This window comes from Chelonia mydas, chromosome 9 (genome assembly GCF_015237465.2).
Source record: "Chelonia mydas isolate rCheMyd1 chromosome 9, rCheMyd1.pri.v2, whole genome shotgun sequence".
Taxonomy (NCBI): domain Eukaryota; kingdom Metazoa; phylum Chordata; order Testudines; family Cheloniidae; genus Chelonia; species Chelonia mydas.
In genome coordinates this window covers 67,155,020-67,169,799 of record NC_057855.1, presented here as the reverse complement: position 1 = coordinate 67,169,799, position 14,780 = coordinate 67,155,020, and the positions used below count along the sequence as shown (strand labels likewise).

The 14,780-nt window shown below is 44.6% G+C and overlaps 1 long non-coding RNA gene across 2 annotated transcripts in view; it reads right to left on the bottom strand.

Moving 5' to 3' along the window:
• The window catches only part of LOC122461797, a 36,564-nt gene extending 22,471 nt beyond the window's left edge, over nt 1–14,093 (bottom strand). The window contains exon 1 of one of the 2 annotated variants that reach the window (XR_006283985.1): nt 14,039–14,093. This is a non-coding gene — a long non-coding RNA (uncharacterized LOC122461797). The remainder of the gene's footprint in view (nt 1–14,038) is intronic. The other variant, XR_006283984.1, reaches the window with a different exon arrangement.
• Nucleotides 14,094–14,780: the final 687 nt, after the last annotated feature.

Sequence of the window (14,780 nt, the reverse complement as noted above, 5' to 3'; positions counted from 1 at the left end):
AAAGCCACTCTTGACCGAGACCGTGACATCCTGGCACCAGTGCGATGTCATTCACACTAAACGCAGATTAACGCAACTCATCCTCAGCTACTTCCCCCTCACCAGCCCGAGGAGAAGAGAAAGATAAGGGCCACATTTAAAACAGGACACCCACACACACACACCCTGCACGCACACACACACACACACTCCAGGACTGTGGTATGTGTGTGTAAAGAATTCCTGTTCACCAAAGGAATAGGGCAATCCGCAGTAGCGGAACTCGTCCCTCAAAGAGGTGTGCTGATGAGGTGGAGGAGCGGTATAAATTGATTTGTTGCAACAGGTTGTTAGGAGGCAATATTAATTCAAGTATTAGAGACAGGATTAATTCATATCTGTTTTTTGAAAACTTCTCGAACAGTGAGGAGCTGAAGCCCCTGACATTTTTGTCACATGATATTGACAGGCAGGACTATTTCTGAGGCATTGTGACTGATTAGGTGAATGTAGACGCTTAATAGTAGACTAACATGAAGACCACCCCTATATACATGCAGGAATATCAGGGTTTTAATTTGTTGCGAAAGCAGTTTCTATGAGCCCATCTTGCTGTTGATAGCCAAGTACTTTAAATTAATAACACTGATCCATATGAGGCCATCACCTCTGAGAATCATAGTTGATATGGTTAGCAACCAAGCTTGGGCCATCACGTTTTAATGTGCACCTTTAATATTTTATGAAATAGAACTGTGACTGGTGCAATACAGATCGCAAAGAGCCTTTGGAGGCAATGAGTTTTAATGCCCATCATCGTAGGATGGATTTGAGCTTCTGACCAGACAACAAAAGGCTACATATCCCATTACTGATTTGCTGAGCCATCTAGCTCTGAACTGAATACATGACGACAGAAGAGGTACATCTTCACACATCAAAAAGCTCTCAGATACTGACAAAGAGTATAGAAATTACCAAATTGTACCATTAGTCCATTTAACTTGTTATCCAGACTCTGCCAGTGGCTAGCATCTAATCCTTCAGAAAAAGGCAAATAAGCCCTTAATATATCGAGTGAGTTATGCAGTTCTGTATGTAGTCAGAAGATAAATCCCTCCTGACCCCTCTTACTGTTATATGTAAAAGTTATTAATAATGGTAATAAAATTATCCAGTTCCCTATTAAATTAAGTCACAGATCTTCAATAGGTAATCTTTCCGTACTGTATTAAAGATTTAACCTCATACGTTAGCTGCCAGATCTCACTGTGTTCTGTAGAATTACTGCTGTCCTTTGTCAAGGTGATGCTTAATATAATCTGATAAGTAAAAATCTCATGGACAATTCAAGACTAGATACTGCCTTTGCCCCTAATCAAATAGCAGCAAACAACAAGTAAAGTATCACTGTAGTTTCAGAGTGGTAGCTGTGTTAGTCTGTATCAGCAAAACCAACAAAGAATCCTTGTGGCACCTTAGAGACTAAGGCCACGTCTACACTACCCGCCGGATTGGCGGGTAGTGATCGATCTATTGGGGATCGATTTATTGCATCTAGTGTAGACGCGATAAATCGATCGCCGATTGCTCTGCTGTCGACTTTGGAACTCCACCAGGGCGAGAAGCGGAAGCGGAGTCGATGGGGGAGCGGCGGCGGCCATCGATCTCGCGCCATGAGGATGCGAAGTAAGTGATTCTAAGTCGATCTAAGATACACAACTTCAGCTATGAGAATAGCGTAGCTGAAGTCGACGTATCTTAGATCGATTCCCCCCTCCCCCCAGTATAGACCAGGTCTAAGAAATTTATTTGGGAATAAGCTTTCGTGGGCTAAACCCCACTTCATCAGATGCATGGAGTGGAAAAATACAGTAGGCAGGTATAAATACAAAGCACATGAAAAGATGGGAATTGCCTTACCAAGTGGGGGGTCAGCGCTAACAAGCCAATTCAATTAAGTTGGAAGTGGCCTATTCTTAATAGTTGACAAGAAGGGGTGAATACAAAGGAGGGAAAAATTACTTTTGTAGGGCTAATGAGGCCACTGCAATCAAGGCGGCCCATTTCAGAAGCTGCGAGTATCAGCAGATGGAAATTAGTTTTTGTAGTGACCCTTCCACTCCCAGTCTTTATTTAGGCCTAATTTGATGGTGTCCAGTTTGCAAATTCATAGAATATCAGGGTTGGAAGGGACCTCAGGAGGTCATCTAGTCCAACCCCCTGCTCAAAGCAGGACCAATCCCCAATTAAATCATCCCAGCCAGGGCTTTGTCAAGCCTGACCTTAAAAACTTCTAAGGAAGGAGATTCTACCACCTCCCTAGGTAACGCATTCCAGTGTTTCACCACCCTCCTAGTGAAAAAGATTTTCCTAATATCCAACCTAAACCTCTCCCACTGCAACTTGAGACCATTACTCCTTGTCCTGTCCTCTTCTACCACTGAGAAGAGTCTAGAACCATCCTCTTTGGAACCACCTCTCAGGTAGCTGAAAGCAGCTATCAAATCCCCCCTCATTCTTCTCTTCTGCAGACTAACAATCCCAGTTCCCTCAGCCTCTCCTCATAAGTCATGTGTTCCAGACCCCTAATCATTGTTGTTGCCCTTCGCTGGACTCTCTCCAATTTCTCCACATCCTTCTTGTAGTGCGGGGCCCAAAACTGGACACAGTACTCCAGATGAGGCCTCACCAATGTCGAATAGAGGGGAACGATCACGTCCCTCGATCTGCTGGCTATGCCCCTACTTATACATCCCAAAATGCCATTGGCCTTCTTGGCAACAAGGGCACACTGCTGACTCATATCCAGCTTCTCGTCCACTGTAACCCCTAGGTCCTTTTCCGCAGAACTGCTGCCTAGCCATTCGGTCCCTAGTCTGTAGTGGTGCATTGGGTTCTTCCATCCTAAGTGCAGGACCCTGCACTTATCCTTGTTGAACCTCATCAGATTTCTTTTGGCCCAATCCTCCAATTTGTCTAGGTCCCTCTGTATCCTATCCCTACCTGCCACCGTATCTACCACTCCTCCTAGTTTAGTATCATCGGCAAATTTGCGGAGAGTGCAATCCACACCATCCTCCAGATCATTAATGAAGATATTGAACAAAACCGGCCCCAGGACCGACCCTTGGGGCACTCCACTTGATACCGGCTGCCAACTAGACATGGAGCAATTGATCACTACCCGTTGAGCCCGACAATCTAGCCAACTTTCTACCCACCTTATTGTGCATCCATCCAGCCCATACTTCTTTAACTTGCTGACAAGAATACTGTGGGAGACAGTGTCAAAAGCTTTGCTAAAGTCAAGAAACAATACATCCACTGCTTTCCCTTCATCCACAGAACCAGTAATCTCATCATAGAAGGTGATTAGATTAGTCAGGCATGACCTTCCCTTGGAGAATCCATGCTGACTGTTCCTGATCACTTTCCTCTCCTCTAAGTGCTTCAGGATTGATTCCTTGAGGACCTGCTCCATGATTTTTCCAGGGACTGAGGTGAGACTGACTGTCCTGTAGTTCCCAGGATACTCCTTCTTCCCTTTTTTAAAGATTGGCACTACATTAGCCTTTTTCCAGTCATCCGGGACTTCCCCCGTTCGCCACGAGTTTTCAAAGATAATGGCCAATGGCTCTGCAATCACAGCCGCCAAATTCCTTTAGCACTCTCGGATGCAACGCGTCCGGCCCCATGGACTTGTGCACGTCCAGCTTTTCTAAATAGTCCCTAACCACCTCTTTCTCCACAGAGGGCTGGCCACCTACTCCCCATGCTGTGCTGCCCAGCGCAGCAGTCTGGGAGCTGACCTTGTTCATGAAGACAGAGGCAAAAAAAGCATTGAGTACATTAGCTTTTTCCACATCCTCTGTCACTAGGTTGCCTCCCTCATTCAGTAAGGGGCCCACACTTTCCTTGGCTTTCTTGTTACTCTTGACATCTCTTGCTAGCTGCAGCTCCAGGTGCGATTTGGCCCTCCTGATTTCATTCCTACATGCCCAAACAATATTTTTTATACTCTTCCCTGGTCATTTGTCCAATCTTCCACTTCTTGTAAGCTTCTTTTTTATATTTAAGATCCGCAAGGATTTCACCGTTAAACCAAGCTGGTCGCCTGTCATATTTACTATTCTTTCGACTCATCGGGATGGTTTGTCCCTGTAACCTCAATAGGGATTCCTTGAAATACAGCCAGCTCTCCTGGACTCCTTTCCCCTTCATGTTATTCCCCCAGGGGATCCTACCCATCAGTTCCCTGAGGGAGTCGAAGTCTGCTTTTCTGAAGTCCAGGGTCCGTATTCTGCTGCTTTCCTTTCTTCCCTGTGTCAGGATCCTGAACTCAACCAACTCATGGTCACTGCCTCCCAGATTCCCATCCACTTTTGCTTCCCCCACTGATTCTTCCCGGTTTGTGAGCACCAGGTCAAGAAAAGCTCCCCCCCAGTTGGCTCCTCTAGCACTTGCACCAGGAAATTGTCCCCTACATTTTCCAAAAACTTCCTGGATTGCCTATGCACCATTAATTAATTCCAATTCTGCAGTTTCTCATTGGAGTCTGTTTTTGAAGGGGTTTTTTTTGGAAAAAGTGTCACTTTTAAGTTAGTTATTGAGTGTCCAGGGAGATTGACGTGTTCTTCATAAAAACTGGTTTTTGAATGTTATATTTCTTGATGTCTGATTTGTGTCCATTTATTCTTTTGCATAGAGTCTGTCTGGTTTGGCCAATGTACATGGCAGAGGGACATTGCTGGCACATGATGGTATATATCACATTGGTAGATGTGCAGGTGAACGAGCCCCTGATAGTGAGGCTGATGTGGTTAGGTCCTGTGATGGTGTCCCTTGAATAGATACGCAGACAGAGTTGGCAACAGGTTTTGTTGCCGGGATTGAGTCATCTATCTGCCGCCCTGACCGGGAAAACCGAGAAGTCTGCTGCTTGCCAGGGGCTAAGATTCGTGATGTGACGGAGAGACTGCCGAGACTCATCAAGCCCTCGGATTGCTACCCCTTCCTGCTTCTCCACGTGGGCACCAATGATACTGCCAAGAATGACCTTGAACGGATCACTGTGGACTACGTGGCTCTGGGAAGAAGGATAAAGAAGTTTGAGGCGCAAGTGGTGTTCTCGTCCATCCTCCCCGTGGAAGGAAAAGGACGGGGCAGGGACCGTCGAATCGTGGAAGTCAACGAATGGCTACGCAGGTGGTGTCGGAGAGAAGGCTTTGGATTCTTTGACCATGGGATGGTGTTCCATGAAGGAGGAGTGCTGGGCAGAGACGGGCTCCATCTTAAGAAGAGAGGGAAGAGCATCTTTGCGAGCAGGCTGGCTAACCTAGTGAGGAGGGCTTTAAACTAGGTTCACCGGGGGAAGGAGACCAAAGCCCTGAGGTAAGTGGGAAAGTAGGATACCAGGAGGAAACACAGGCAGGAACGTCTGTGAGGGGCGGGCTCCTGCCTCATACTGAGAATGAGGGGCGATCAGCAGGTTATCTCAAGTGCTTATATACGAATGCACAAAGCCTTGGAAACAAGCAGGGAGAACTGGAGGTCCTGGTGATGTCAAGGAATTATGACGTGATTGGAATAACAGAGACTTGGTGGGATAACTCACATGACTGGAGTACTGTCATGGATGGTTATAAACTGTTCAGGAAGGACAGGCAGGGCAGAAAAGGTGGTGGAGTGGCACTGTATGTAAGGGAGCAGTATGACTGCTCAGAGCTCCGGTACGAAACTGCAGAAAAACCTGAGTGTCTATGGATTAAGTTTAGAAGTGTGAGCAACAAGGGTGATGTAGTGGTGGGAGTCTGCTATAGACCACTGGACCAGGGGGATGAGGCTTTCTTCCGGCAACTCGCAGAAGCTACTAGATCGCACACCCTGGTTCTCATGGGTGACTTTAATTTTCCTGATATTTGCTGGGAGAGCAATACAGCGGTGCATAGACAATCCAGGAAGTTTTTGGAAAGCATAGGGGACAATTTCCTGGTGCAAGTGCTAGACGAGCCAACTGGGGGGGAGCTTTTCTTGACCTGCTGCTCACAAACAGGGAAGAATTAGTGGGGGAAGCAAAAGTGGACGGGAATCTGGGAGGCAGTGACCATGAGTTGGTTGAGTTCAGGATCCTGATGCAGGGAAGAAAGGTAAGCAGTAGGATACGGACCCTGGACTTCAGGAAAGCAGACTTCGACTCCCTCAGGGAGCGGATGGGTAGGATCCCCTGGGGGACTAACATGAAGGGGAAAAGGAGTCCAGGAGAGCTGGCTGTATTTCAAGGAATCCCTGTTGAGGTTACAGGGACAAACCATCCCGATGAGTCGAAAGAATAGTAAATATGGCAGGCGACCAGCTTGGCTTAACGGTGAAATCCTTGCGGATCTTAAACATAAAAAAGAAGCTTACAAGAAGTGGAAGGATGGACATATGACCAGGGAAGAGTATAAGAATATTGCTCGGGCATGTAGGAATGAAATCAGGAGGGCCAAATCGCACCTGGAGCTGCAGCTAGCAAGAGATGTCAAGAGTAACAAGAAGTGTTTCTTCAGGTATGTTGGCAACAAGAAGAAAGCCAAGGAAAGTGTGGGCCCCTTACTGAATGAGGGAGGCAACCTAGTGACAGAGGATGTGGAAAAAGCTAATGTGCTCAATGCTTTTTTTCCCTCCGTCTTCACTAACAAGGACAGCTCCCAGACTGCTGCGCTGGGCATCACAGCATGCGGAGTAGATGGCCAGCCCTCTGTGGAGAAAGAGGTGGTTAGGGACTATTTAGAAAAGCTGGACGTGCACAAGTCCATGGGGCCGGACGCGTTGCATCCGAGAGTGCTAAAGGAATTGGCGAATGTGATTGCAGAGCCATTGGCCATTATCTTTGAAAACTCGTGGCGAACGGGGGAAGTCCTGGATGACTGGAAAAAGGCTAATGTAGTGCCAATCTTTAAAAAAGGGAAGGAGGAGGATCCTGGGAACTACAGGACAGTCAGCCTCACCTCAGTCCCCAGAAAAAATCATGGAGCAGGTCCTCAAGGAATCAATCCTGAAGCACTTAGAGGAGAGGAAAGTGATCAGGAACAGTCAGCATGGATTCACCAAGGGTAGGTCATGCCTGACTAATCTAATAGCCTTCTATGATGAGATTACTGGTTCTGTGGATGAAGGGAAAGCAGTGGATGTATTGTTTCTTGACTTTAGCAAAGCTTTTGACACGGTCTCCCACAGTATTCTTGTCAGCAAGTTAAAGAAGTATGGGCTGGATGAATGCACTATAAGGTGGGTAGAAAGTTGGCTAGATTGTCGGGCTCAACGGGTAGTGATCAATGGCTCCATGTCTAGTTGGCAGCCGGTATCAAGTGGAGTGCCCCAAGGGTCGGTCCTGGGGCCGGTTTTGTTCAATATCTTCATAAATGATCTGGAGGATGGTGTGGATTGCACTCTCAGCAAATTTGCGGATGATACTAAACTGGGAGGAGTGGTAGATACGCTGGAGGGCAGGGATAGGATACAGAGGGACCTAGACAAATTGGAGGATTGGGCCAAAAGAAACCTGATGAGGTTCAGGATAACTGCAGGGTCCTGCACTTAGGACGGAAGAACCCAATGCACCACTACAGACTAGGGACCGAATGGCTAGGCAGCAGTTCTGCGGAAAAGGACCTAGGGGTTACAGTGGATGAGAAGCTGGATATGAGTCAGCAGTGTGCCCTTGTAGCCAAGAAGGCCAATGGCATTTTGGGATGTATAAGTAGGGGCATAGCGAGCAGATCGAGGGACGTGATCGTTCCCCTCTATTCGACATTGGTGAGGCCTCATCTGGAGTACTGTGTCCAGTTTTGGGCCCCACACTACAAGAAGGATGTGGATAAATTGGAGAGAGTCCAGCGAAGGGCAACAAAAATGATTAGGGGTCTGGAACACATGACTTATGAGGAGAGGCTGAGGGAACTGGGATTGTTTAGTCTGCAGAAGAGAAGAATGAGGGGGGATTTGATAGCTGCTTTCAACTACCTGAGAGGTGGTTCCAGAGAGGATGGTTCTAGAATATTCTCAGTGGTAGAAGAGGACAGGACAAGGAGTAATGGTCTCAAGTTGCAGTGGGAGAGGTTTAGGTTGGATATTAGGAAAATCTTTTTCACTAGGAGGGTGGTGAAACACTGGAATGCGTTACCTAGGGAGGTGGTAGAATCTCCTTCCTTGGAAGTTTTTAAGTCAGGCTTGACAAAGCCCTGGCTGGGATGATTTGATTGGGGATTGGTCCTGCTTTGAGCAGGGGGTTGGACTAGATGACCTCCTGAGGTCCCTTCCAACCCTGATATTCTATGATTCTATGATTGGTTCCTGGATTAGTGTTTTTGTTTTGTGGTGTGTAGTTGCTGGTGAATATTTGCTTCCAGTTCGGGGCCTGTCTGTAAGCGAGGACTGACCTGTCGCCCAAGGCCTGTGAGAGTGAGGGATCGTTTTTCAGGATAGGTTATAGATCCTTGATGATGCGCTGGAGAGGTTTTAGTTGGGGGCTGTAGGTGATCGTTAGTGGCGTTCTGTTACTTTCTTTGTTGGTCCTGTCCTGTAGGAGGTGACTTCTAGGTACTCTTCTGGCTCTGTCAAGCTGATTCTTCACTTCACCAGGTGGGTACTGTAGTTTTAAGAACGCTTGATAGAGATCCTGTAGATATTTGTCTCTGTCTGAGGGATTGGAGCAAATGCGGTTGTACCTTAGAGCTTGGCTGCAGACAATGGATCGTGTGATGTGGTCTGGATGAAAGTTGGAGGCATGTAGATAAGTATCGCGGTCAGTAGGTTTCCGGTATAGGGTGCTGTTTATGTGACCATCGCTTATTTTCACTGTAGTGTCCAGAAAGTGGATCTATTGTGTGGACTGGTCCAGGCTGAGGTTGATGGTGGGGTGGAAATTGTTGAAATCCTGGTGGAATTCCTCAAAGGCCTCCTTCCCATGGGTCCAGACGATGAAGATGTCATCAATGTAGCGCAAGTGGAGTAGGGATGTTACGGGGTGAGAGCTGAGGAAGCGTTGTTCTAAGTCAGCCATAAAAATGTTGGCATGCTGTGGGGCCATGTGGATACCCATAGCAGTCCCACTGACTTGAAGGTATAAATTGTCCCCAAATCTGAAATAGTTGTGGGTGAGGACAAAGTCACAAAGTCTTCATTATCTGGACCCATGGGAAGGAGGCCCTTGAGGAATTCCACCAGGATTTCAACAATTTCCACCCCACCATCAACCTCAGCCTGGACCTTCTGACTGCTATACTTACCTACATGCCTCCAGTCCACATCACACAATCCATTGTCTACGGCCAAGCTCATTAGCACTGACCCCACCACCCACTTGGTAAGGCAACTTCCATCTTTTCATGTGCTGTGTATTTATACCTGCCTACTGTATTTTCCACTCCATGCATCTGATGAAGTGGGTTTTAGCCCACTAAAGCTTATTCCCAAATAAATTTCTCTAAGGTGCCACAAGGACTCTTCATTGTTATCATTGTAGTGTAAGCTCTCAGCTCCTTTCTCAGAGACAGTATAAAACTCATTAAGGATTCATTGCTTGACTAGATTGTGTTTGTGCTTCAACCATTAAATTGGCCTCACAGTAATCATCTGGATAAGTTTACAGAAAGCATGTATGAGATCTGACCTGCAGAAAACAGAACTTACATCATTAGGCAGATCACCTATATAAATTCATCTTAGCGTACATCTGCACTGCAAATGAAGGTCTGATTGTACTGTGTGTAGATATACCAAGGCTAGTTTTAGTCTAGCTACTCTGGGTAACAATAGTAGTAGACTTGGCAGTATGATTTCAACACAGGCTAGTTGACCCAGTACAAGGCAGCCAGGGACCCTGAGTACATTTTCAGGTTGCTAGCCTGTGTTTAAGTCTGTGCCATGAAGTCTTTACTACTCTTGTTACCACTGCTAATTAGATTAAAGCTAGCACAGGTATTTCTATCTATGCTACAATCACACCTTCATTTGTGGTTTAGGCATACCTTTGGGTTTGGTGCACTTTGAAACAAGCATTTCCACCTCAATCAATCCCAGTATGTGGGCATGAAAGTAGGAAACAACAAGATCACATGGACTCTCTTACGTTCAAGTGTGGTTATTCGGAACACTATACCAATGTTGACATAGTTCATCCTTAGTCATATGTGCAGGATCAAGGAAATTTCTCAGCTCAAAGTTAGGTTTAACTTCAGAAATATTTATAAAGTCATTCCTCCCCCTCCTCTTCCCCCAGGTTGGCATACGTTCAATTCTAGTGAAGTAGTAACTGTTTTCCATGGGTCCTATAAAGACTGTTGTAATTAAGTTATTACTGCCTTTATGGACATGTTTGTGGTAGGTATCACAAGACTGTTGTTCTGATTAAGTCACAATGGTGCAGAACTTGTCCTGAAAAACATGCACAGGATTCCTTGTCATTATATCCACAATTCCCTGTAAATCTGTCCAATTGCCTTCAGCTTAACAACTTTAGAGAATAATAAAACTTTGTCTACTTACTGGGTGCTATACTTATTTTCCTCACAAAGCACCAAAACATATTTGCTTGGGGGGTGGGGGGAAGGAAACTAAGATGTTGGCATACAGATTCTGAGCTTTTATATCTCTGGAGTTCTGATTAGCTGTTTAGCAATTATCCTCCTGTCCTCCAGGCTTGTCTTTACAAATCGGAACTGGAATTTATGCTCTCAGCAAATAACTGAGTGTCATTTTGAAAGTCTCATGATGCGTAAGAGAAAACATGTTGAGTACAGACATTTGTTGTGATCTGCCTTTCTAGAAAGATAATACCAGGATAAAACTGTTTGTGACTAATAAATAATAACCATAAAAAACAATTTTTCTTGGTTAGAGGATTCTGCCTTCAGAACCACATCCTATGGCAAAGGAAATAGAGGCTATTTCAATTAGTTGAATGTAAATATAAGTGTAATGTTATTTTAACTTTGTCGTCTTTAGTCTACAAAGTTTGAAGAGACAGGAAAGATACTCAAGGAAATGAGACTCCTCCTCAGGCTGTTTCTCATCTCTATATATGGCCACACTGCATATTACTTGCTTAGCAAGAGTCCTGTGCCTGGCTAAGCATAAAATCCAAAATAACCTTATTCTGCCATTCAGTAGTATGGTTCCAATAAGTAAGTAGCAAAGCACATTTAGCAGTCAATGCAAGTTTGGATTGACCTCCTATTCAATGCTCTGATTTCAAAATCCATCAACATCCTCATATATTGGAAGCTGTAATATAACTTAAAAAACCTCCACCCACCCAAAGCAATAATTAACAAGAGGGAGGTGGCTTCCAGTCTGCTTCAGATACTTTTCTATGCAATTCTGACTTTATTTTTTCTTAGTCTGGAGCATTTCTAATGTTCCCTGTGGAAACCATTTATCAGTTTAATGAACAAATTCAAGGAAGACTAACCATAGGGGTGGAGGAGGGATGATATGATTCCTTTGTTGCTCACATAGTATAACTATCCAGCTTTCAGTAAATCTGACACCAAACATTACATTAACTGAAATGAAAATCTCATTTTGAACTGTGCTTTCCCATACATACCAAACAGCCTGTGAAATGCCTTAGATTTTTATGTCCAAATCCATTAAACATACTGCAGAAAAAAAGGAAAGCAAACGCATGGTTGAATAGATGCTCACAGAAAGCTTCCATACTTTGTTAACTTCATAGCTGAATTGATCTGCGGGGTGCAAAGCACTGAGCATACTAAATGGCATGGCGTCGCATAAGTGGAAATGGAATTGCATACCAAATGAAACAGGAAGTACTTTAGCATGCAAGTTATTTTGTGTGACTCCTGTACATCTAAGCACATGGATGTTAAGCTAGTTAGTGATTACTGCTCATAGGAAGTCATTCTGTATTTAAAGGAACAGTGTTTCAGTATTGACAGTAGATTAGCAGTTCTCTCACTAGGCTGTGTCTTGTAATTACATGATTGTCTACACATGTATAGCCAGGCATATGTGCACTGTATCATGAAACAACTTCATTTAAATATTGCACTCATAACAATTTGTAATATGCTAACATGCCTCAACTTCAAGCCCTGAATAAGCTTAATATGCTCTCTTCTGATAAAGCACTAAGCACAACTATCTAAAGTCAGCAGGAGGAGGTTAATGGCAGTGAACTAGAATAAAACTAAATGTCACTACATCTTACTTTTCTATAAAGCCTTCTAAGTAGATAAGACATGTTCAGAAAGCTGTAAAATGTGCCCTTTGCTTACAAGAAAAAGGTCAGTTCTGTGCTAACAAATTGTAATAGGTTAGTCATAGATGATCATATCATCAACTGAGATATGGTACCTTACACATACTTTAAATATTGTTACAACTACTTGTGACAGACCCAGATCAGTGGGGTACAGGACTCTGGTAGAAGGCAGTTATACTGGCCACTGGATGAATACTTTTCTGTTTCCTGAGTGACCAGAGCAGGGGCTGCACTAGAGCTATCAGGAACCTGCTAGAACCAATTAAGACAGGCAAGCTAATTAAGACACCTGAAGCCAATTAAGAACATACTAGAATCAGGTTTCAGAGTAGCAGCTGTGTTAGTCTGTATTCACAAAAAGAAAAGGAGTACTTGTGGCACCTTAGAGACTAACAAATTTGTTTGAGCATAAGCTTTCATGAGCTACAGCTCACTTCATCGGATGCATTCGATGAAGTGAGCTGTAGCTCACGAAAGCCTTTGCTCAAATAAATTTGTTAGTCTCTAAGGCGCCACAGATACTAGAATCAGTTATGTCAGGCAGACTAATCAGGACACCTGGTTTAAAAAAGACCTCCCATCAGTTAGTGGAGGGTGTGCAAGAAGCAGGGAGTGAGAAGGCGTGATGCTGGAGGACTGAGGAGTACAAGCGTAATCAGGCTTCAGGAGGAAGATTCTGCAGTGAGGATAAAGAAGGTGCTGGGGGGAAGCAGCCCAGGGAGTTATAGTTGTAGCTGTCACACAGCTGATACAGGAGATGTAGACAGCTGCTATCCACAGGGCCCTGGGCTGGAACCTGGTATAGAGGGTGGGCCCCCTTAACTCCTGATTGGGCACAGGAGGAGTTGACCTGGTCTGTGAGCAACACCAGAAGGGAAGGTCTAATTGGGAAAGGGATCTGGCCTGTCCCCAACCACTAGGTGGAACAACAGAGACTGTTGTCCATTTCCCCCATGCTGGCCAGTGATGAGGTTAGCGGAGTGAACGGCAGGCTTGAGCCTCTAGCAGAGGAGGCCAAACTGAGGGCTGCATTGAACCTCTGAGGTGAGCAAATCTGCCAAAAAGCGCAGGACCCATCAAGGCAGAGGAGGACCTTTGTCACATACTTTTAGTCATAGAGAGATCCTGTTTTGCATGACACTGAGTACTTTGCATATTGAAACCATATGAATCAAGAAAATGAAAATTTGAAAAATTTCATCTATTTAGTACAAAGGAACCTGTCCAATCAATCACCCGTAAGGCTGCCTCTGGCATAAGAGACTGACTCAACAAGTGTCCAGACACACACACTACAATCCTACTCAATGCACATTAGAAGACCACATCTACTCAGCAATCTGTTTTTGTCAGTCTTTTGCATGGTCAATTAAAAGAGGTTTCAATAGCTGTTCGGGTACTACCTGGATATAAAAGATCAAGTTAACAAATATACTTCATTCTGGATAATCTCCAGAGTATAAATTTGTCTAGACACATACAGTGTGGATGGGAATAGGATAACACCCCGCTTGATCAAAAATAAGTAACATACCTAAAATATGTTGCAAAAAATACAGCAACACAAACTCATGTCCTGGGGATGTTCTATTACACTAGAGAGAAAACAACATCTCAAGCAGGCAAGAGACACTGCATTGACATAATTCTTATAATAATGTCATACAAGACTTTTGTTGTATATCCATTAGGGCTAAAATAATTTACATTAACAGTTTCCATTGTTGTGATCCTACCTGTTTTTATTCAAGTAGCTTCTATCAAATAAATAAAGCCAAGTATACTTACTAGCAATACCTTTGGAGGAAATGTTAATACACCTTCCACTTGCAATTACTTGCTTATACTTCTTTTGAGTGGGGGATTTTAGTATGAACTATCTGGTAGCTAATTGTTTAATTACAAACAATTAAGACAATAAGCTGCAATTAAAAAAGCATGTGTGACAGGGTGAGGTCCTACACCTGTCTACACAGACAATTCAGAGACCTTCAGTTGTTAAACACCACCATGTAGTTTATTTGCATTGCCCTTCCCACCACCTTACTGATCCATACACCACATCATTTGCAACATCTGTTTCGCCTCAGTCCTCTACCAAGGCAAGAAAAGAGATTTCTCTTCCTAGAGAGCCTTCTTGATTCTGGCTGTCCTAGACTGCCTTTCCCCCCAGCACTGCCTCTCTCTACCCTTTGCGTTAATGGGTAATTAGCTCTTTAATCTTCCCCAGCCCATTCTAATCTGCTAATTAGGCAGTCAGCTTCATGGGGTGGAGGGAGAAAGGGAGGAGTTAATTAGTGTTTAAGTGATCAGTGCTGTCTCAACTGTTGAATCCCAGCACTCTGTCACAGCCTGTGACAGCAAAGACCACAACAAAAAAAAGTCTAGTCCTCCATCTATTTTGGTCTTTGCTTTCAGGGGGGTGGCAAACCCTTTTGCCTAAATAAGAGCCAAAGAAGACAGCACTACCTGTGTTGTCCCTGCTCTGTGGTAAGAGGATCCCAGCCTCTTGGGATGAAATCCTGGCTCC